At 48.2% G+C, this 24,504-nt stretch overlaps 1 long non-coding RNA gene across 1 annotated transcript in view; it reads left to right on the top strand.

Annotated features, from left to right (window-relative positions):
* The window catches only part of LOC106698600, a 35,326-nt gene extending 12,512 nt beyond the window's left edge, over positions 1-22,814 (top strand). The window contains exon 2 of the long non-coding RNA XR_001349953.2: positions 22,669-22,814. This is a non-coding gene — a long non-coding RNA (uncharacterized LOC106698600). The remainder of the gene's footprint in view (positions 1-22,668) is intronic.
* The last annotated feature ends 1,690 nt before the right edge of the window (positions 22,815-24,504 follow it).

Here is a 24,504-nt window from a genome sequence, read left to right as displayed (position 1 = left end):
ATAGTGACAGTAAGAATAAAAAAGCAGCCTCACTAATAACTGTATTTACCATTTACTAAGCGAGGACTTGGTGACAGGGACTTTGTGAAGCATTTTATATGCCTATCAATTTAATACTCAAAATTACCTCATTGCGTAGGTCATTATTACTGCATTTTACAGAAGAGCACACTGAGGCTCAGAGAGGGGAGGGGATTTTCCCAGGATAACACAGCTAGAAGTTGCAGAGCCACAATTAATCTTCACGCTGCCTGACTTCAAACTCCATACTTGTGGCCACTATGCAATGTCCCTCAGTAAGATACAAGGCACAGGGTACAGCCTGGCTACCCGCTCCTCCTGAGCTCACCCAGGCTGGCAGTGGTTTGATGCATGCAGCCAGGAGGAAGGAAGGAGGAGCAGCAGGAGAGTAGCAAAGAGGTTTGAAATCTAGTCGTAGGATTGAGCACCCACTACAATATAGGACTGTGCCCAGCTCAAGAGTAATGAATATGGAGAGTGATGGAGAGCTCATTGTCTGGCAAGGAGAGGGAGGGACAGTGCACAGACCACTCCAGTGCCTGTCCTAGGCTTAGGGAGGCACCAGGTGCTGTGAGACAACTTATGTCATGTGACATGGAGCCAACCATTTCCTCTCTTCTAGAGAGGGAGTCCAGTACAGTGAGTAAGCGCATGGCCCTCTGGAGCCAGAATGCCCCAGGGTTAAATCCTAGCTCTGCCTCTTACCAGGCATGTGACCTCATACAGTATTAGCATTTATTGAATGTCACTTTTCGCTTCTATAAAATCGGGATAATGATACCTACTTTCTAGTGTCATTATGAAGACTAAATGAGTTACTATTTGGAAGGCACTCGGAACAGTACCTAACCCATAGTAAGAACTGTTACAATTTTTAAATTATGTAATTTGAAATAAGATATTTTGGGCCATAAAAGAGCAGAATACCTGACCCACAGTGGCTTTAATAAGAAAGTTTCCTTAGCATCTCCCATAACAAAAGCCATCTGAAGGGCAATGGCTCCAGGCTCACAGATGTCCCAAGGAACTCAGAATTTTCTCCTCCCCGCTCCCAATATCCTCCGGATATCATTGACACCTCACCTCATGTCCCAAGATGGCTGCAAAGCTCCAACCATCACATCCTCACAAAGCCACATGGAAACAAAAGGGAGAGACACGGAAACTCTCTTGAACATAATGCTTTCTTATGAGGAAGGAAAACATTCCCTAGATGCCTCCCAGAAGACTCCCCTATCTATCATTAGCCAAAATAGGGTCATGTGGTCACCCCAGCCGCTATGGAAGCTAGAAAAGCAAGAGTCTGGCATGTTCAGTCACTGCCCAGAGCGAGGCCCCACAGCAAGGAAGATGGGAGGAAGAAGAGCCGTTCCAGGGGCAGTCAACCGGCCTTGCAGGATAGTCTTGGGAAGAGAACGTGAGAAGACGTACAGGGATACTGTGAGTCAGCCACTTCCACTGCACACGTGTGAGATATTGTTCTCATAAACGACAATAACAACAGCAATGCGAATCCCTGTGGATTAGAGGTAGAGTCCACAGAAAAGCAGGATGCCAATAAGTCCAGGTATTTCCCCACGGACAGGGCCGGCAAGGGAAACATGAAAGGAAGCCAACTGCCTGAGCGCCCTGACCACCGAAACTGACATTGTATGACCTCGTAATAACTCAGGCCCAGGGAACAATTGGTCACTCACTTCCCCTCTCAGTTGGGTAGGTTATAAATAGGCCCCGAGAGCATGAAAATGAAGTAGAATTCCTCCAAGAGGAAAAAAAACTTTTATTTAGAAAACAGTTGGATGGGCCATTTTGTAGTGAAAAGTCAGCCCTCTGACTACAGTCTCCAGCAAGAATCAACTTTTTCTACAGAGGGCCAGAGAGCAAATATTTTAGGAATTGCAGACAATATGGTCTCTCTAGCAACTACTGCACTTTGTGAAGTGTGGAAGCAACCATGGACCATATGTCAACAATGGATGTAGCTGTGTTCCAATAAAACTTTATTTATATAAACAGGACAAGGACCAGATTTGGCCCCCAAGCTGTAGTTTGCCAACCCCTTTTCCACATGGCAAGTTACACAAAACAGCAGCCTAGGCCACGGGTCTCAAAGTCAAGTGCACATGGGGCCATGGAGTTAATACAGAGAAGCGAAGCAGGCTGGCTCGGGTCTGTGATGAACCCATGACTCAGAACTGGGCAGTTGCAAAAACCAATGTTGTCATATCCTCCAAATTTTTTTCAGGACAACCAGAAATGCAGAGAGCTTCCAATTTTTAAACGTTAGCAACCAATTCAAAATTTTAAACCTGATGCAGACCAAACAAAACTCATCTGGGGCTAGCACAGCTTGCGCGGGCAGCCAGCATGTGACCTTTGGCCTGAAAGATCATCCTCTTTGAGCAACGTGCTATGACAACCAAGTACACATGACACATTTGAGTGGCACGATCCAGGAAACTTAACACAAAGCCAGTCTGACCTATCGGGAATGGAATGCACAACACCACCATCCTGCCTGGGGGCCGGGCATATGTGGGAGCCCAAACCCAGAATACCTGGCAATTAGCCTGTCTGTTCCGTGTTTCTCTTCCCACCTCATTCATGCCCTGCTTCCTCTACACGGTGGTGACATCAGCAGTGTCTGGGACATCAGGCTCTGTGTCACCTTCCTCACACACACCTTCCCAGCACACCTCAGAGGAACCTTGAGGTCATGTGCACAAAAGCACTTGGCAAACCATAGAGCCATATACACTTCAACTTGACCGGTGTCTGGCTTCCACAGCCCCAAACGCTAACTCAGAGGCTCCTATAATGAGTATATTCCTTAGAGAGGGGTCCAAAACCCTTAGCACCACGGCAAGCAGGACAGACACACAGCAAAAGAACTCAACCAGCTTCCCTGCTGGTACAAAAGCCCTTCTGCTGTGTCCACAGTGCTCCCAGGAAGCTGGCACCACCTAAATGCCCCGGGCGGCAGACAGCTCAGCATGTGGCCCGTTTCCTTGGCTGTCTTTTAGCTGCTCACATACCTATTCAGTGACTTCTTTACTCTTCCCACCAGTTCCTGTAAATCTGAGGCATCCCAAGTACTTTGCTGGGAGCAACTCTGTTGCCCAGATGAGTTCTCCATCACTCTCCCACCTTTCTGCCTTTTTTCATCTCTCTGCAACCACCTTCAGCCATATCTTGGTGGGGGGGGGGGGGGGGGGGGCAGAGGGTGATGGGTGAGGGCAAGAGGACAAAACAAAGAAGGAGAGAGAGAGGAGCAGTGCAAGCCTTCTAGCTCAGACCTTGCCCAACCCCATGTCCACTGAATCCAATTCTGTTCAAATTAACTGCTGGATCAGCAGTTTTCCAATCTTTCCTCAATTTCTGTGCTTCGTCAGAGCTGGCTCAGGGACCCTGGTAGGGGGATGGAGAGGGATGTCACAGGGCAGGGGTGACTTCAACAGAGCAGCTCCATCTTATCTGTTTTGTGTACTATAGTCCCACATAAACTGTAATTGAAAAACTGATTCCAATGCTAAAGAAAATGTTTGAAAACTCGTGCACTAGCCACTGTGCCCAGATCAAAGCTCCCATATAGAAGAAGCATATAGGTTCACTTGAGGGAAGCGATATTATTTGGCAAAGGGTAACTCAGGAACAACTGGACTAAATTTTTGTTCAAAATAAAAATAGCTTTACTGAGTTTCAAATGGGGGAAAAAGTGTGTCCATACCATTCATAAATATCTATATATATAAAAGCCTAATATGCAAATTGTCCCCTCAGGAGTTCGACTGGGAAACCAGGAGGTCAATCGCTCACTATAATGTGAGCTGACCACCAGGGGGTGACGTGGAATGAAGGAAGGCCCGGCCAGCAGCCAGAAGGCCCTGATTGGCCCTGACCGCCAGCCAGGCCTAGGGACTCTTCCCATGCACAAATTTTGTGCACCGGCCTCTAGTCTGTTTATATCTGCCTAATGGCAACATGGAGGAACATGTATAAACTTTCACACTCCAAGTAGGTTATGAAGCATTTCTCAAAGCTGCCAGGAGGCTCTGCTCATTGCTGCTTAGTGGCTGGACCACCCTTGGGCACCCCAGGGACCATTGATGGGGCAAAAACTTGTCGCTCAATTTCAGCTTTCCCCGGTGTGGTCTGCGCATTGTTCCAGGGGATGGTGAACCCCAGGTCTTATGGGCGAGCACAGGGAGGAGGCTGGCAGGACCTTCCATGTGGAGCCCACAGGGAGAGGCCAGCGGGAGCGAGGGATGTGCTGTCAGCTGAGCTCACACAGCCTACTGCTGACTCAGCTGACGGCTCAAGCTGCCTGGAATTGCAGGTGTGAACTCTGCGCAGCTCTCAACACAGAGAAGGCATTAACCAGATCATTTTAGAATCGTACATTCTCAGACTGGCAGACACACGGCCTCTTTGAAACTCGGGCCTGGAGGGCACAGAGGCTTTGGTTCCATTAGAGTTAGGTTCCCGGGCTCTGCAGACAGAATTCAGGGCCCCTGGAAGGCTCTGGCTAAAGGAAATGGACTGCAGGATGTGGGCCAGCTCAGCTCACAAAAGGGGGCAGAGGAGAAGGTTTAGGATGAGCGCAGAGCAGACAGCAGACGTTACCTGACAGCCGGGCCCAGAACTGGAGCTATAATCAAGTCCCGAGGATTTCTGCTCTCCACTGATAAGCTCAGGATTCCAAGTCCCGGAAAGAAGAAGTTCCAGCCGAACCTTCCCTGCCTCACTAGTGTGGTTTGAAGAAACCTCCAAGCACTATAGCGAGAGAGGAAGACGTCTGATTTACCGGTCCGTCGAGACCATAAACACTGAGCGAGAGAACTCCCAAAGGCAGCCAGGGCTCTCGGGGAGTGGGCACGCTGCCTGGGACCATAAATAGTGGACCTTTACGACCATGCGCCGCGGGGCTGGCGGAGGATTGGCGGGGATGACCCACATAAAGGGCTACGTGTACTGCCTGGCACGCAGTGAGCCCTCCACTGCCAACAGTGCCTCTCGTAGCTCACCTAGACCCCCTCGACGGCGCGCCTGGCCAGCGGTGACCTCTAACCGAGACCCCTGCACCTTGCGGACCCTGATCCTAAGCTACCTCGAATGTAGAGACCGTTTGGCTGGGGAACTTTAGGAGGTTTACTGACCCCAAGTACATCTACGCCGTTGGGAGTCCAGCAGCATCCAGATGGCCAGACAGAGACTGTCGCGTGGATGCTGCTCTCATCATTCTTCTGATCACGGCCTATCTGCCGCCTGCCGCTCCTCTCCTCTCATCAGTCTGAGTGAGGTTCCGGGTTCTGGCAGGTTATCTTTATCACACCCTGAGGTCAGGAGAGGAGAAAAAGAAACTCTTAACAGAAGACAGACTCGGAGCCTCATCTCCTCCTCAATATTCTGCTGAGTCAGGAGCAGACTCCTTGGATCTTCCTGCCAAACCTCAAAAACTCTGGAAGCCTTTGCCAGGGAGGACACGCCCACCTGCTCCACTGCTCACAGCTACCGCCTATTACAGGGCGGCTGCAACCCTCTGGTGGCTTAATTGGAGGCATATTCTCACTTTAAAATCAATTGTGTGGAAAGGGGAGGGTAAATAGCAAGCCATTCTGCAGGGTCTGGCCCCTCAAAGCCCCCCTGCCTGGCGGTCATCCGCCGGGCTGATGGTGCAGACCTGAAGCTTGTCTCTGGGCTCACTTTCATTTCTATGTTGATATGTGATGGGAGCAGCAGGGCCCTCAGTCAGCAGCTCACGTCTTCAGCGTGGACACCTCTAGCTTCTCCCTCTAAGCCGGCCAGTTCCATCGTTTGCTCATTCAACAAACATATGCTGAGACCCACGAGGACCACTTCCAGCGGGAGGCGTAGAACAGGAATCCTGCTATTGTTCGTGGAGGGCCGCCGATGAGCGGACGCAGCTGTGGTGCTCTCTCCATGCGATTCCGCTCATCACCACAGCAGCCCTGCGGAGTCTCTCGCTCTATTCTTTCCGTAGTAACTATTTGTGCTGCTGGAGCCACTGGAAAGTTTTCAGTACAGTGCACTAATCTGCTCCCGTTTACCTTGCCCGTGATGCTCTGTTGCCCTCAGAAAAAGCTAATAAATGAAACCACGTGGCTGGAATTGGGCTGAGGGGCAGGCATGGCCCTGCCTGAAAGGGTCTCAAATACTCGGTCCCTCCCCGGTGAAGTCAAGCCTTTGCCTGCAGTGTGAGGCGGACCGATGAGAAAGCCCAGTCTTCCTGACCCACTGACTCCGCTTCCAGAGGCAGCAGTGCCCAGTGAGCACTGAAGTCAGAGCCCACGACAGCGCCTGGGGAGGAGGAAGTAGAAAGCGGAGGTGGGGGGTGGGGGGGGATCAGCGATGGCTCCCCTGAGTCCGATGGCCTCCCTTGGACCTGAGTTCGCCACCCAGCCCCTCAGATCCCCTGCAGGGCCCAGGACTCTGTGTTTGTGGGATCTGCCCACCGATGACTCTCCCGGCAGGACCAGCTGTTTGGCTGTGTTTGAACTGTCACCCAGCCAAAGCAGCTTGGTGGCACGCCCAGACTCCAGCCCAGCAAACACACCAGGCCTGGAGCCCGCGCCAAAACTTTTTAAATACATAATTTGAATCAAACAGCCAGTCAATTTAAAAATACTCCAAGCAAAGAGCCAATGAGATTTGGAAACAAGGAAAACTGAAAGTAAAAGGTAAATTGATGTAGTCATTCATTATTTAAACTTTTCCTTTCTTCAGGGAGGATTTAAGATGTCAAGAGCCAATTATTTTATGTTAAAAAAAAAAAAGCCAAAAAACAAACAACACCACAGCCATACTTGCAGGTCATCCAGACCAGGGTTTCCCAGCGTGCATGTACCGACCTCACAGTTTTGCCATATGCCAATACCACCTTCATAGGTTTCTTTAGATCAGGGGTGGGCAAACTTTTTGACTCGAGGGCCACAATGGGTTCTTAAACTGGACTGGAGGGCCGGAACAAGAGCATGGATGGAGTGTTTGTGTGAACTAATATAAATTCAAAGTAAACATCATTACATAAAAGGGTACGGTCTTTTTTTTTTTTTTTTAGTTTTATTCATTTTAAACGGGCCGGATCCAGCCCGCGGGCCGTAGTTTGCCCACAGCTGCTTTAGATGTTCTCATCTACAGACACACATGTAAGAAAAAACACTACATCACTGCCGTAAATGGGAAACCAGGATGACTTGTCATAGAAAGGTAACCATAAGAATAAATAAAATGAAAACAAAACAATCTGATTAAATCCTTATCTCGGTAGAGACAGACCGTCTAAGGAGGGCTGAGCCTGAGTCTGCTCTCATGCTGTAAACAGTGGTTCTCAACCTTGGCTGCACATTAGAATCACCTGGGAATCTTTTTAAAATCCTGATTTCTGGGCCTCATTCTCCGGAAATTCTGTTTCTTTGTTATGAGGTGGGGCCACAACATTAGTAACAAAGAAACAGAATTTCCGGAGGATGAGGCCCAGAAATCAGGATTTTAAAAAGATTCCCAGGTGAGTCTAATGTGCATCCAAGGTTGAGAACCACTACTGTAAAAAGGTGAGACCAGGTGTTTAAAGGAATTAGAGATAGATTAACGCCACTCGGAGACGTTCACCTGTCCTTAATCGGGAGGATTAAACTGTGCCCAATTTTCTACTCTGTGATTTAATTGTTTTTAATTTGTGATAATTAGTCACAGGTTTAAAGAAATCATGATCCAACCCAGCCCTCTCCTTTTCCAGAGGAAGCTGGGGCCCAGAGACAGGTGGCGACTTGTCCAAGGGCGCACAGCAAGTGAATGCACAGCCGGTACCCACCCCGAAGTGTGTTCGGTGAGACTGGGCCGCAGAGCCTTAAACCAGCACCCCTGGAAAGTCTTAAATTTCCTCTTCACTGTGACTGAAGACCAGGCTTGATCCACTTTATTTTGGATGAGAATAAACCAAAATCCTTCCCAAACTGGCAGAACGGGGATCCCTCTCACCAGCCCAGCTCAAAATGTTTCCTTTTTTTCTGCTTTCTCCAACCACTCCTTGTCCATGTGCTATAGAAGTTCTTGCAATAGAAATATCTACTAAGATCCCAGATAAAACCTAGAAAGTTTGTAGAGACTACTGAACATCCGAGAACTTAAATAGGATCCTTAGACAACCTGCTACAATAAGGGATTCAGGGGGACACCCAGCCCCACCCCATAAAGACTCTGTCCTATGAAAACTCTCAGTTGTGGGCATAGTGACTGTAACACTTCCATCAGACCAGGACAGAGAGGAGGGAAAAGTGCTCTCCCCACCGAGGTCACCTGCCATTGGCCTGCCCCCAATCCTCCCCAGAGCAGGGTTCAGCAGCGGCCCAGGGTAGTTACAGGAGCCATCAGCCTGCAAAGAAGGTGCACATCCGGACCCTCGCACCTGTGGCTTCTCTGGGAAGGTGAGGCCGGGCTTTCAAAGTTCCTCTCCCAGGACAGGAGGGAGCGAAAGGGACATGACAGGTCATGGAATCTGGCCGATGTTCCCTCTTTCCTTTGGAGGGGGCACAGGAATAGTTTAAGGCTCCTTGAGGGACTGAAATCCATGTTTTATGGTGACAAGGCTGGAGTTCAGCCTTTCCCTGCCTGGAAAGGAAGTCTGCTTAACCCCCAGGGTACACTGTACCCAGCTTATTATGTGAGCAGCACAATAGGCCGAGGCACCCGCCGTGTGAGCACCCACGGCCCAGACCTGACTCTTGGTCCTCATGTGGAAAGTGCAGGACTTCCTATGCCGCAGCAGCCGTTTCCTGAAATAGAACAGGATTTGAGGGAATGGTTTTCACTGGGTGGGCAGGGAAGGCCGAGTGTGGCTAGTTCATTCAGGGCGACTCAGACCCTGCTGCTGGCGCTGCTCCGGTTGGGCCTGACTTCCCTCCAGCGATTGCGGCTGTCAGATCCCCTCTCTGCCAGTGCTCATTGTCTGCCCTCCTGTTCGGTTTCTTGGGGAGGCCGTGTCTCTGTTCTTCCTCTCAGGCCATTTGTACTCAGTTCCAGTTTCTATTTTGAAATTGATTGCGTCTTGATCAACCGCTCACGTTCCTTTTCAGAACACCGAGAGGTGATCTGTTTCTCTCAACCGGAGGCAGGGCTGCTCCTGGAGCTGTTTTTGGGTTGGGTCATCGGCCCAGGTACCACCAGAATTAGCGGGGAAACGTGTATTGAGGGCACTGACTCTGCAAAGACCGCCTTGGACGAGCTGCATCACCCAGACTTCATCCCCACACTCTCCATCTCTGTCTCACATTGGCCTATTCGATCAACACTTAGGGCAGTGGTTCTCAACCTTCTGGCCCTTTAAATACAGTTCCTCATGTTGTGACCCAACCATAAAATTATTTTCATTGCTACTTCATAACTGAAATGTTGCTACTGTTATGAATTGTAATGTAAATATCTGATATGAAGGATGGTCTTAGGCGACCCCTGTGAAAGGGTCGTTCGACCACCAAGGGGGTCGCGACCCACAGGTTGAGAACCGCTGACTTAGGGAGTCCTGACTACAAGCCAGGTTCTGTTCTGAGACTATAGGCACGAAAAAGCCCGGTCCCTGGTGCCCAGATTACACCCCAACACGGAAAGCACTGTGGGGTGGCAGGGGGTCAGCCTCTCCAGCTCAGCTCACAGCTCTCCAGCCCTCCTCCCTTGCCTTGGCCTCATGTCCTTCATTCTGTTCCTGGTTGTCCTCTCTTCCTTCCTGTCTGGAATGAACTTTCCCCATCCCCCCACCTGGCCAGCTCCTCAGCATCAGTCAGCACAGCTACACGCCCTCCCCAAGGAGTTCTTCCCCATCTCATCATTTCCTGCGGCCACCCCACAGACACCCCAACGATCTCTGTCACGTCACCCCTTTCCTCCTGTATGCATGGCCACCGTCTGGCAGTACCTTGCTTATTTATTTGTGTATTGCATATTGTCTGTTTCCCCCAAATAAGATGTCATCTCCACGAGGGCGGGGACGGTGAACCTTGCCTTCATCGCTGTGTTCTCAGTGTCTACAACAGTCTTGGCACAGATCATATGTGCCAAGGACGTGACTTTAGGAGGTTGCCAGGCGACCAGGTATGCAGGTGAGCATTTCCCAAACAAAGACATGAAGCATTAGGGGAATGACGGGAGTGAGCAGGCGGTGGACGGACGGGGCGAAGGGATCCAAATGGAGGCTGAGAAAGTAGGCAGGGACCCTGTGGTCATAATCTGTGGATGTCAACCTCAAGAGTTTTGTTGTGTGTTTTTTCCCTCTGGGACAGTGATAGTCACTCATCAACTAAGCCTGAAGGAGCCATGACCTGCTCTCGGAGACGGCCTCTTGATTTCAATGGCGACGGGGAAGCCACGCCTGGCATAGGACAGGTGCTGAGATCGCTGCAATTGAACTGTGATCAGTTGGAGGTCATGGCTCTTGTCAAAACAGGCTGTGAGCATGTGGTCCAGAGGAGGAGAAAACACAGGCTGAAGAGGGGGAGCTTCTCAGGGGTCACCAGCTCCAAACACACAAATATCCTCAGAGGGAGGATGTGAGCTTGTCACCTGTCCTTAGGAATCCACCTGCCGACTCCATTCACATTCAGTTCTTGCTAAATATTTAATTGCTCACCCCATCTTCCAGCTGGGACAACCTCACTGGTTTCTACCAACCTGGTGGGAAGAATCCCCGCTTTGGAATCAGAAAAGCTGGACTTAAGTTCCAGAAACATTTTAAAAGCTGCCAAATATCGAGCCCTTGCTGTGTGCCAAACATTATGCTGAGTACATGACACACATTTTGTTTTATTTACTCTTCCAAGAAATTCTCTAACGCAGGCAGTAATATCGTCAGCCTCGTTTTGCAGGTGAGAAAAACAAGCCGAGGTTCCACAGCTCAGTTTTCAGCACTATAAATTGTTTCCTGATCCACGTAACGTAAACGAACATCTCACAGCAGGTGTGATCATGGAAATCAAGTGGGCCACCGTGTGAGTGTCGGGCGAGGCTCTGTCCTCCGTGGCCAGCGGCGAACACGTCACCGTAAAGCTTGTTAGAAACGCAGAGCTCGGGGCCCCTCTCCGAACTCCCCGAGCCAGAAGCCGCATTGTAACAAGACTCCCCGGACACGTGCGTGCACTTCAGTTTGGAGAAGCAGTGATGTAAGCGGTTACTAGCCCCCGCTGTGCATTGTTGAGCTGGTGTCTGACTCATTCCTGCCTTCTCAGCTTGGTTAGTAAGAGTCTGTTACCAACTTGATTACTTCTGGGCCAGTCCTCCTCCAGCTTTCATGGGACTACACATCAGCTGGGGTTCAGATTCCGATCCGGCGGGTCTGAGTGGGCCCGGGGTCTGCATTTCTAACATGCTCCCGGTAGCGCAGCCGGGCTCACAGCTCACTCTCTCGCGAGGAACCTGCCATCAGATAAGTGAATCAGCAAGGACGAAAGGCAGACCTTGTAGGTGGAATGAATTCAGGGGAGGCACCTCCAGTCCACAAACACATCCAGAGGGCAGACAGCATCTCCAGTCCTCCCGTGTTCTCAGCACCGAATGCTCTGTCACAGGGAGGCATGAGTCATCACTGAGTGAATGAATGAATGAATGAATGAACCTCAGTCAGTCCTCACCTCTCCCCTGCCTGACACTGCCCAGGGGCTTTCTAGGTCTAGGAAACCCCGAGAGGCTCACCATGGCCCCCAAAGCCGGATCTGACCTGGGTCCTGCCTCCTCTCTCATCCCTCCTTCTTCCCACACCCCCTACACACACACACACCCATGTCCACAACACTATGCTTCTTCTTGCTTCTCTAACACACTAAGCTTTTCCTTGCCTCGGGGTCTTGGCACCTGTCCTCCCGCGACCTGGAATGCCCTTCTTCCAGCTCTTCCCATAGCTGGCTGCTTCTCGTCATTCATAACTCAGCTCACATTTCACCTCCTCAGCAGCTGTCCCTGATGGACCCGTCTAACCTGTTGTACGCACACCCCACCCAAAACCCTTTATCGTGCTTTTCATTAGCCTTTATCAACCTGAAAATATTTCATTTGTTTACTTGCTTTTTTTTCTGATTCTCCTATCAGAAAGCAAATTTTATGAAAGCAGAGACCTTGCCTACAACCCCTGGCCCATAGTAGGTGCTCAATAAACAGTTGGGGAATAAATGGATGAATGCTCTAACACACACCAAGGAACCCATCATTTGCTTCTGTCTTTGCAATAAGGGAGGGAGAGACTGAGAACTATGTGAGGCCAGAAGATAGAGCCATCACTTCCTCCTGGATGAGGACATAGGGGTGGTAATCAGGGCAGACTCCCTGAAGGAGGTGGTATTTAAACTTCACCTTGAAGGGTGGAAAGGATTTTGACAGGGAATGAAAGGCAGAAATGGCCACCCCAGGCAGAAAGAACATCCTGGGCAGAGCCTGACAGTGCAGAGGTCGGGGGGGGGGGGGGGGGAGGCGGGAGTAGGGGGGTGCTTAGGGAACACAGTATATAGCTGATGGGTGGAGCCTTTCTATCTGGCCCATCTCTACCTGGCCCAGGACTCCAGGAAGAGACAGCCCCACTGTAGGTGTGACACAGTCTGGCAGGGCTCCTGCCTCTTAGAAACTGAGGTCACTGCCTTCCCTCAAGCAGGCCTTGGCCTCACCCTTAGCCGAGATGACAGAGCCCAACTCTCTGAAACAAGATATCAGGAGGGAACAGGTGGGCTTGGAATTGGCCCACCTCCCTCCAGTGGGCAGCTCCGAGGCTTGCCTAGCTCCCGTCCTCTTGTCTGTAAAGGGCCGGATAGTTGTAATTATTTCATCAACCTCCCATGATAATTTGCTTTAGGTCTAAGTCCTTGTTTATCTCTAAGCTCCGTAAGAGAAGGAACCACATCGGTCAGCCTTATCTTGGCCCTGTTCCCAGAGCTAAGGGCAGAGAGACTGGCTCCAAAACAGGTCTTCAGCAAGACTCGTTCATCTGTTCACCACTATTGATCAGGTTCCTACAACATGCTGGGCCTTGTGCTATACACCGAGGACACAGGAGTGTCACTCGGCAGTGAAGGCCTTTACCTTCTCAAGGGTAGAAGTCACATTCTACTTGGGGGCAACACATTCTAAAGCCTGCATTCTGCCAGTCTCATGGTGTGACCTTAGCAAGCCATTTCATCTTCCGGGCTGCACAGAAAATAGAAGTGGGGAGACTGAATCACAGAGTCCAGAAAATGTTAGTTGGAAGCCACTTCCCTCATCCAGCCTTTCTCTGGCCACGGCCTGGGCCCGAGCGGAAGAAGGTGGAAGCTCCTTGGTTGGGAGCAGCTGACGGTGGTGGAAGGATAGTTAAGGAGTGCTGTGGTGGGTGCTACCCAGAAAAAGAACAACCTGGTAAAACGTCCAGCGAGATGAGGTGGAGACTGGCACTGCCCGGGCCTCCGAGACATAGAACAGCATACCTGATGGCTGACAATGACCAGAGCAGGTAACAGGACCAGGGCCTCATGGAGAGATGGGTGGAAGCTAAGTGAGGTCCCCATCTGGGAGACACTGGGACCTAAATACAAAGAGACAATACATGTCAGAACTGAAGTCCAAGGTGGGGATCTGTTGGCTTCTGAAGGGGAAACCATGGCTCAAGGCCAAGGTGAGAGTCAGAACAGCAGCAAGTTGACTCAATGCTGTGAATCAAGCTACCTGGCCAGAGCCTTTAGGTCTCCCACCAAGGCTAGTCCAAAGTCACCGACACAGGGGTCAGGAACCGGAAACACAGCCCCCTTGGCCCAGTCCTCTGAGCATCTGGTCCTCTGGGTACCACCTCACTGGGCTAGATCCCAAGTCCAAACAAGATTTTCTAGACTTACAGCAGACACTGAGCTGGTTATTGAATTTGGTGAAAGGAGGAGATGATTTTCCCTTAACTGAGTCCTGCCTTGTGTCCTTGGGAATTGGACGGACATTTGGATTTTGAGCACCGGCCCATAGAGGAACTGGAGTGGCTTTTTCTGCCTCAAGTTCAAGCACCTCTGGGGTAGTTTTAATGGTAATATTAAAGTTCTGCTACATAATACCAAAGCAACTGGCCAGCTCAGACCAAAACTAATAAATAACAAATTGCTACTATTAATAGTGAATGAGTACTGTCTGCTCATAACATTCTTGGCGGGCGGGGGGGGGGGGAGGGGGGCGGGGGGCAGGCCATTCTGTTCCCACTCGAGGCCCCTCTACCATGTCACCCTGTGTTACACTTCAGGGCACTTACATTCTTTTCAATGGTAGTCCATCCATTTCTAAATGTCTTCCCCATCAGAATATAAGCCCCATGAGACAGGGAATGTGTCCGTCTTGTTTAGGGCTTTCTCTCCAGGGCCTAAAACCTGATAAATATTCAGGAAATACGTGCTGTATGAAGGAATGAGGCAGAGCTATGTGTTTTTAATCTCAATGGTGTATTTTGAGTGAAGACAAGGTGCGAATATATCTGATGCGGTCACTATCATCAGAGTGATGATGGAAATTAGCCTGGATGTGGGATTCAGGAGACATGAAGAAGGAAGAGTCAGTTATTAATGTTCATATTTCTATAGTTTGAACTGAAAAACACTGAGATGCCATCCCATCACTATCAAAGACGCAAAGACATAACACTTGGTTGCAGGCTGAGTGGTGAGGACCTTAGGAAAGAGGCCTCTCAGGTATGGTGAGAGTTTCCTTGAGTCAGCAGCATCTACTGAACCAATAATAGGATTCCCTTAGGATTCTGCTGCTGCATTTTTGTGGAATTTATCTTACACATATAATCACAAACACATGAAATAACATATGTATAAAGGTCGTTGTTGTAGTGTTGTTTATAATAAGCAAAGTATTGGAAACCATCAAAATTGCTGTAAAGAGAGTGAAGATGCTCATTAGATACTCATATGGAAAGTTTTCCAAGGTAAGGCCTCCAGTGAAAGACACAAAATGCAAAACAGAGTGTATTGAATGCTACAAGTTTTTTAGTGGGGAGTGGGCATGTCATAGAGTTTGGTTATACATACACAAAATATTCTTTGGATTCCAGGCTGCACTTAATTTGAATGAAACTACATGCTCTACACCGTATGTCCTGTTAGGGCATTGTGAGTTCTGTATTTTGCTTTAATTTTTTCATTAGTTTCCTTTTTTAAAAATTGCCACTTACCTTTTTGAGAAGCTCCCACCTTGTCTCAGATAAAGGTCACCTGGGCCCTGAAGATGACCATGACCTGGGATACGGTGGTGGAGGGACAGGCCAGGTCCTGAGTGGAGTCTGGCCCGCCAGAGGCAGAGAGCAAGGGGCACCAGGAAACACACTCACTGGGATGGGAACAGCCTCTCAGATGCAGGCGCTGAACCCCTGGACTCAGTTTACCCAGCTGGATGTCACAAGAACCAAATGTAGCTCCCTTCCCCCTCCCCTCTGACGCATGCCTGGGAGCTAAACTGCTCTGAGTAATCCGACGTTAGATGAGGTAACCAACACTGGTTTCATCTCGCTGACGTGAACACTCCCCTTCCAGTAACAGCACTACTTTCCTCGCTGGGAGTTCCCTGCTGCCCGCAGTCCACCTGCTGCGGCCCTGGGTCGCAGTGGAGTCTACCCCGCGGTCATCAGGCCCAGCGCTTTTGTGCAGAGCATTGGGAAATGAGCTGCTGTCACAATCAGACCCGGAGAGGAGGACTGTGAGAGCTGGAACGGGCAGTCACTGCGCTGAAACTGCACAAAGCTCAGGAAGGAGGGAAGCAGAGGCGGGAGGTGGCGACACCTGTGAGGGACAGGCTGCCTGCTCTTGGAACCGGCTGGGTTTCTAAGTCACATGAGCTGACACATTCTTTGTTGTTGTTGTTGTTAAATTTGAAACACAGATAAATCTTTCCCCCCCCACTTTATTATTCAGACTGTTTATGGTCTTTATGTTATTTGACTGTTGGTAGATGTCTCCCAACTCCCCCTTCCCCACTTTACCCACTTCCTCCCAGCCCCTGCCCCACCCCAGGCCTTCACCACACTAGTGTCTGTGCCCACTGCTTATGCATATATGTGTATGAGGTCTTTGGTTAATCTCTATGATCTCACTTATATGTGGAATCTAATGAACATAATCTGACAAACAAAATAGGTCCAGAGGCTTGGAGGCATGGAACAGACTGACAGATCACAGAGGGATGGGAGGGAGGGAGGGAAGAAGGGAAGAGGTTAACACATTCTTTTTTTTATTGTTATTATTAAGCCAGTTTAGATTTCGCCTTCTCATTTTCGCAGTCCCAAGGACCTGCACACACATGCCAACGCCAGTGGGCAGGTAGTGACTGCCTAAAGCACTCGAATGGGAAGAACCCTGGGCCTTTATCTGGGCTCATGAGGCACAAGGAAGGTATGCGGGGAAACAGAGAAGATGCGTAATTGGTGCATCCCTTTGACTAAGAAGTAACCCCTGACTCAGTCCTCTGCCTCATCTGGACGGGGCAGTGCTTCGTATTTTTCCAAAGGCTTGCTCGGTCTTTTAGGTTGGGGTATGGGAAGGAATTCGTCAGCCTGTGATCCCAAAAGGTAAATATCCACATTTACTTAGAGGTTTAGTGGGTCTCCCTGCCCTCAGAGAACCCAGGTTGGTGCCGTCAGTAACCATATTCCTGGTACCTGCCCTCAAATGACTTACACTCCTAGGGACGTGTCTACTTCCTGTGGGATCTTGCACGCTCGGCGTTCAACTCACCTCTCTGACCTCAGTTTGCAATCCTTATATGGTCAAAAGGAGTACTGATGCTGAAAGCATGAGGGATTACAGAGGCAGCATTTTAAGTTTACAAAACAGAGAAGAGGAAGTGAGTCCTAAGGACTAAGCCATGAAAGGTTACTAGTTGATTCTTTCTAAACTATTTTTCATGGTTCCCAGACTTGGACAAGCTGATCTGGTTAATGACAATTCTTCTCGATTCATTTTGACCTCATTTGCATCTTCAGAAAGTAGATGGTGCATAAGAAGAAGGAATGTGTTTTGCCCTGACCAGGTGACTCAGTTGGTTGGAGCATCCTCCCATACACCAAAAGGTTTCGGGTTCAATTCCTGGTCAGGGCACATACCTAGGTTGCAGGTTCGATCCCACATTGGGGCGTGTACTGGAGGCAACCGATCAACGTTTCTCTCTCTCATCGATGTTTTATTTATCTCTCTCTCTATCAATTAAAAAACAACAACATATCCTCAGGTGAGATAGAGGGGGAAAAAAAGAATGGGTGTTTTTCTGACAAAATTATTCACTCAAAAATTTTTAAAATCAAAAGACGCAAATATAAATTAATACTTTTTTGAGGCAGTCAGGTTATGAAGGTATGATTTACATACAGTAAAAAAAATTAAGATTTATTCTCTTAGCAAATTTCAAGTATGCAATACAGTATTGTTAATCATAGTCACCATGCTGTACACTGGGTCTCCAAAACTTATTCATCCTTCATATCCGAAACCCCTTGATCAATATTTCCTCATTCCCCTCCTCTGCCCCTGGCAACCACTGTTCTCTCTGCTTTTAAAAGTTCGATGTTTCTTAGGTTTCATATATAAGTGACATCATGCAGTATTTGTCTTTCTGTGTCTGGCTTATTTCATTTAGCATAATGTCCTCCATGTTGCTGCAAATGGTAGAATATTTTTTGCGGCATTATTCACAATAGCCAAGATCTAAAAGCAACCTAAGTGTCTGTCGACAAATGAATGGACAACGATGTGAGGCTATATATGTATAAACACACAATGGAATAGTATTCAGCCTTAAAAAGGAAGGAACTCTTGCCCTAGCCGGTTTTGCTCAGTGGGTAGAGCATTAGCCTGGAGACTGAAGGGTCCCAGGTTCAATTCTGGTCAAGGGTACGTACCTCAGTTGCAGGCTCTCCCTGGTCGGGGCTCATGCAGGAGGCAACCAATCAATGTATTTCTCTCACATTGATATTTCTCTCTGTCTTTCCCGCTCTCTTCCATTCTCTCTAAATCAATGGAAAAATATCCTTGGGTGAGGATTAAAAAGAAAAAAAGGAAGGAATTCTTTTTTATTTGAGTAGCAGTGTTTTGATCCAACCCTCATCAATCAACCCATGTGAAACTGGGTATGTTGCTTAGCTGCTGTAACTCTCCGTTCTTCATCTCTACAAGGTTTTGTGAGGATGAAGAGAACAATGTATCAGAAAGAGCTCTGGAATCATAAAGCAATGGAACATTAGGTATTAAGAACATAGACATGACTTCTGAGATTAAACAGGCAACCTTATCAAGCCCAGGTGTTCTTAAAACCTAACAGCATGGGCCGAGCAATTATTAAATGTTAGAACTAAAAGAAACTCCATGACCTTCCACCAAGTCCTAGCTGTTAATGATAGGAACGGAGGCCCTGAAAGGCCAAGGCCACACAAAGTTACTAGTTGCACAGCCAGTTCGAGAATTCAGAACTGCTGACCCTGTGCCCAGTGTGCTCATTAGCCTACACAACCTCCTTCTAACGGCTGGTTTGAACAGTGATCAGACACAACCAAACTTTAGGCCAGTCCCCACCATAATGGAATAATCAGACAACTCAAAGTAGCCCCCAAACACTCCCCATTACATATTCGTCTTACTTTCCTAACTCCCACCTTCATGCATTGTGTGTGTGTGTGTGTGTGTGTGTGTGTGTGTGTGTCTGCCCCGCTGAAAGCTAAATCAGCCAGGGTATGGGCCTCTATTAGCCATATTACCACATAGTGCCTGCCACATAGAAGTCCTTAATAAATGATTACCCAATGATGGTTAGGAAAATGGGCTTTAGTCAAATGATTTATGCTTACAACAGGTTTGACTTAATGACAGGTATCTTCTTTGACAAATTTTTAAGCCATTTGTTTGGGTGACGTGGAGGTTTCATGGGCCAAATCGGAGGGCAAGAATGGCTCAGGCAACCAGACAAGAGGGGCCTGAATCCCATTCCCATGCCGTAATCGCCTGGTCCTGCTCCGTCTTGCTCCTCTAAGGCACCCGTTGTCTAAACAGTACCAAGTGTTAACTTGCTAAATCAGTTACACCCAAAGGGTTGAGATTATTTAACAATGCACTCAGATGAGGTCATATCAAGAATTCTGAGGAGAGGCAGAGTTTTCAAAGAGTCCAGTTCCATGCCAAGGAGCTATTGTTTATGAAATGATTTTTGGAAAATGAAGGATTAACTCAGTAACTAATCTCTTTCATGGGAATTCATTATGCTTAATTCTCTAATTTGAAATTCTTGGTTTTAGATCCATTCCATAATGATGTTATTAGTCTCACTTTTTAGAAGAAACATGTGGAGCAAATGCTTCTGAATTTAATTGAAATGAAGTCTTAATTATTTTAACTCATCTTCATGGAGGAAACAATTCATAATTGCCAACCATCTTTGTTCTCAAAGATTGGTTCCACCTGCCACCATTGGGAATGTCCAGGAATATTCTCCTGGATTCTGAATTCCTGGAGGTCAGGGACTTCGGAGTTTTGTTCATTGGTGTATTCCTAGAGCCTGGGGCAGTGATAGGCTCATAGAAGGAATCTAATCATGATTTGTGAGTGCATAAATAATGTGGGGCTATTTGTCTAAGTTGAAACCCTCCTATGGCTTATTCAGGGAAAGATCAGACTGGGCCTCGAGCTCTTAGCCCTGTCCCAGTACAGACCTGTGACATCCATAGTCTCAGGCTAATTTATGGCACTTTCCTCAGAGCCTCCCTCTAGGACAGTGGTTCTCAACCTTCTGGCCCTTTAAATACCGACTTTGGCACATGGGCCACGAAGTTTCAATCGCACTGTACATGGTATTTTGTGGAAGAGCCACACTCAAGGGGCCAAAGAGCCGCATGTGGCTCGCGAGCCGAGGTTGCCGACCATGGTCTTAGGCGACCCCTGTGAAAGGGTCATTCGACCGCCACAGGGGTCGCGACCCACAGGTTGAGAACCGCTGCTCTAGGAGCACTGAAGTAACTGGATGCCAGGAACCACTGCAGAAACCAAGGGGAACCTGACAGGGATGGAGGTGGAGTGATTTTGGGAGAATTGTGAGATAAAGACTTAGATGAATGCAGGTCTGGTCACTCCCACACTGTGTGTGAAGCTCGCCAAATCACGTCCTCCCTCCAGACCTCATCCCCAAACTGAGGAGTTCTTTAGATCATGGGTTTTCTCATCTAAAATCCCCACTCTGTGGTCTAGAGTCAGTTTTTACACTGGGTGCACCCAAAGGTGAGCCCGTCTCCACCTCTGCCACTCCCCAATGCCCACAAGCGAGGCCTGAGCCTACTGCTGCACCTGCCTCTGGCCGGGGCCAGGTCGTGCATGCCCACTAGGGGACAGAGCTGACTGGCCTAGTATCCTTTCTGCATCTTAGAGATGAGGCCGATTTCTTCCAGCCCCACCAGGTAATAAACCTGGGCACTCTAGGAGTTACATGGTGGGAGGTTCAAGAAAACCAACTGGATTTTATGAAAAACAGGTAACAAAGTATCTTTCTCCTTTTTCCATGGAAATGAAAATAACTTTCAAAGATCCTACCCTCGATGGGAGTATCTGCTCTCCCAAAGCCCACTTGGTATCTGGTCTTCAAAGATGACCCCCAAATGAAACACATATCCCAGTATCCACACCACTGAGTGGCCCTCTCTCACACCTGCAGGCTACACCTGTGTCACCAACAGAATGCAGCGAGTGACACTGCGTGACTTCTAAGGCAAGGTCATAAGAGGGCTTGCAGCTTCCACTTTAATCTCCTGGAATGCTAATTCTTGGAATGCTCACTCCTGGGCCCCTGCCACGATGCTGTAAGAGGCCCAAGCTACATAGAGAAGAAGCCACATCTTGGCACTCCAGTTGACCACGGCCCCAGCTGAGCGCCCCGCAAGCAACCAGCATCAGCCACCAGGCCCACGAGGGCGCTATCGTGATGCTTGGCCCAGACGAGTCTCTAGATTGCTCCAGCTCCAGCTGCCATCTGACTGTACCCACATGACAGACCCCCAAGAGAGAACTGCCCAGATGAGCCCAGTCAACCCAGCAGACCAAAAGAGAGAATACGGTGTTGTTCCAAAGTTTTGGAGTCACTTATTATGCACAGTTAAAAACTATAGCCCAGCCCTAGCCGGTTTGGCTCAGTGGATAGAGCATCAGCCTGGGAACTGAAAGGTCCCAGGTTCGATTCTGGTCAAGGGCACATGCCCAGGTTGTGGGCTCGATCCCCAGTTGGGGACTTGCAGGAGGCAGCCGGTCCATGATTCTCTCTCATCATGGATGTTGATGAAATCAATAAAAATATATTTAAAAAATAAAAATAAAATAAAAACTATAGCCCAGCCAGCGTGGCTCAGTGGTTGAGTGTTGACATATGAGCCAGGAGGTCACGGTTTGATTCCCAGTCAGGGTACATGCCTGGGCTGTAGGCTCGATCCCCAGTGTGGGGTGTGCAGGTGGCAGCCAGCCAATGATTCTCTATTTCTTTCTCCCTCTCCCTTCCTCTCTGAAAAAATTAAATTAAATTAAAGATAAAAAACTACAACACTGCCCCAGATTCCTTTACAGGTTTCTATGACCCTAAGCTGCTCTCAAAAGCCATTTACACTCACTTATACAAGACTTGCCCTTTCTTAACAAAGGTTTTCAAATAGCTGGTTTTATTTTAAATGCCTGAAAATTAAATTCTGACGTTAGGATATTTTTTCCTATTGGATTTGCAAAGCTTTGCACTGGAAGTAAAACAATGAAGTTGAGTTCTTTAAATCCTATATAATAAAGAGGTAATATGCAAATTGACCCTCACATCACAAGATGGCCACCCACGTCATCACAAAATGGCCACCCTCACATCATCAGAAGATGGCTGCCCCCCTGTTGTCACAAGATGGCCACCCCCACATTGCCACATGGTGGCTGGCAGGGGATGGCAGTTGGGGGCAACCAGGCCTGCAGGGGAGGGCAGTTGGGGGTGATCAGGCTGGCAGGGGACCAGTTAGGTGTCAATCATGCCGGCAGGGGAGTGGTTAGGAGCCAGCAGTCCCGGATTGTGAGAGGGATGTCCAAGGGGTCCCAGATTAGAGAGGGTGCAGGCTGGGCTGAGGGACACCCCCTCAGTGCACAAATTTTGTGCACCGGGCCTCTAGTATATGATAAAATAGTTTTATAAACTTGGATCCAAACACATGTCAGTGACTATGGGTTTATAGCTCTTGTAAATATGTTTTTCAAAATTATCCTGAAGACAAGTATCATATGATTTCACTCATCTGTGGAGTCTAATGAACAAAATGAACTAAAATGCAAAATAGGGAGAGACTCATAATAGGGAGAGACTCATAGATAGAGAGCAGACTGACAACTATCAGTGGCAGGGAGGAGGGGTTGGGTATTGAGTAAAACAGAAAAAAATATAAATCAAGGCTTAATTTATGGCTTTGTTAATTGTACAGACTTAAGAAAGTGATGCTAATAATGCCGATTCTACTTAAAACTGTGTCAAGTCTGTAGCTGTTATATTGTGATGAGCACATCAAACAGGAAATGTTCTTTTAGATACAGCAAAAAAAAAAAAATCACTCATAATTGACAAATGAGTGATTTCCTAACTTCTTTGTTGTTTCACTTTCAGGTACTTGCTAATGAAAATACCAGCCAATATTCATGTCAAAACTATGCTTGCCACTCTACACACAAGAGTTCCATATAAATCAATGAGTCCATTGTCTTAGAACCAATTGCCTATATGAAATTTACAATAAAAGCATTTTTATTTTATTGTTATTTGTGAATTGTATGCTGCACACCCTTTATAAAAGGAAAATTTATAAACTTGAGTATGCATATACGCAAGTTGTCCAACAGGGGGCATATACATGCACACGTTTTTCTTTTTCAGAGAATATAAAGACTTAGCCACTTCCCTCCGACTACCCTCAGAAACCCCTCATCTCTTCCCACAAGACCACCAGGCCCTGCTGCAGCCACCAGGACCTTAGGCCAAGTGAGGTCACAGTGGGCCTGGGGAAGGGCCTGGAAGCTCCAGGCCGAGGAAAGGAAGGCCCGTGTTTACAGTGAGGGCCGGCTTCAGAATGGCCTTTGTGTGCTCAGGGCCTTTATTTATTTTCACACCAGCCTAAGGCCTTTGACCCCAGTTTGAAGTCAAACAACAGGAAGAAAGGTCCTTTTTTATTTCCCATAGGGATTGGCCACATGGTTTAGAGAGAACTTGGGGATGCTGTGAAGGCTTGGTCGGGTTATCCCAGAGCGCTGGAACCACAGCTCGTGTTAGAACTGGAACGGATGACCCATTGCCTCCTGGAGGCCATGCAGCCTGCGGAATCCCGCCCTCAGGCGGGTACCTCTCTGTTTCCTGTCATGCTGTTGTCCTGCAGGGGGCATACTAATTTATTTCATTATTTTATCCCCATATAATTTATACCCTAAATCAAGCACTGATTTCCAGGTCAGAGAGAACTGTTTCTTATTGTATGTGTGTTTTTAAACATATTTTTATTGATTTCAGAGAGGAAGTGAGAGAGAGAGAGAAACATCAATGATGAGACAGATTCATTGATTGGCTGCCTCCTGCACACCCCACACTAGGGATGGAGCCCTGACCAGGAATCAAACCATGACCTCCTGGTTCATAGGTCGATGCTCAACCACTGAGCCACACCGGCAGGGCAAGAACTGGTTTTGAGTCTTTGCAAGTGTGTTAACTACTTAGAGCCTTGACTCCTTCATCTGGGAGGTGGGGAGAGTAACACCTCTGTGCAGGGTCGTTTGGAGTGTCTCACCATTGCTGCAGGTGGATTATTAGCACAACGCCTAGTGGCGGGCAGTGCTCAGGGAAATACCATGTCCTGACTGCTCATAACTGCTCCCTCTGTGGGAATTAGGAAGAGGCCAGCGCATGTATAGCAACTCAATCTGAACAAATGAAAATGAAGCTTATTATTCTTAATAAATAGGCTTTTACTGAGCAGCTGCTATGGGTGGGAGTATCACCCAGTTTTCTAGTCACTCATGAGCAAAAAGCAGGTAGAGTATTGGTTTTAATACTTTCTCCCTCTCATGAGTGATAAAAGGGGTTGTTGTAAGCTGACTCCAAAGTTGCATTCATTTTTGTATTAACCAAATCTTTGTTGAGATTCTACTATGTGTCAGACACTGGGCTCGACTCTGGAAATGCAGAGGTGAGTGACCCAGACAAGGTCCCTGCTCTCATGAGGCCTCCGATCTAGGTGGGGTGCAGGGGTCATCTTTTAAAAATCCACACAGATAGTACAACTATGAACTATGATAAGTGCCCTAGAAGAAACGTATAGGGATCTCTAAGCACGTGCAAACAGAAGACCCTGATCTAAGAACGTAAGGAGAAAGATTTTTATATAACTGAAAGGGAAGGGAAGGAAGGGAAGGGAAGCGACGGGAAGGGAAGGGGAGGGGAGGGGAGGGGAGGGGA

Source organism: Myotis lucifugus, unplaced genomic scaffold (assembly GCF_000147115.1).
Source record: "Myotis lucifugus unplaced genomic scaffold, Myoluc2.0 scaffold_202, whole genome shotgun sequence".
In the NCBI taxonomy this organism is placed as follows: domain Eukaryota; kingdom Metazoa; phylum Chordata; class Mammalia; order Chiroptera; family Vespertilionidae; genus Myotis; species Myotis lucifugus.
The sequence above is the reverse complement of the archived record's forward strand: the minus strand, read 5'-3'. Positions and strand labels throughout refer to the sequence as shown.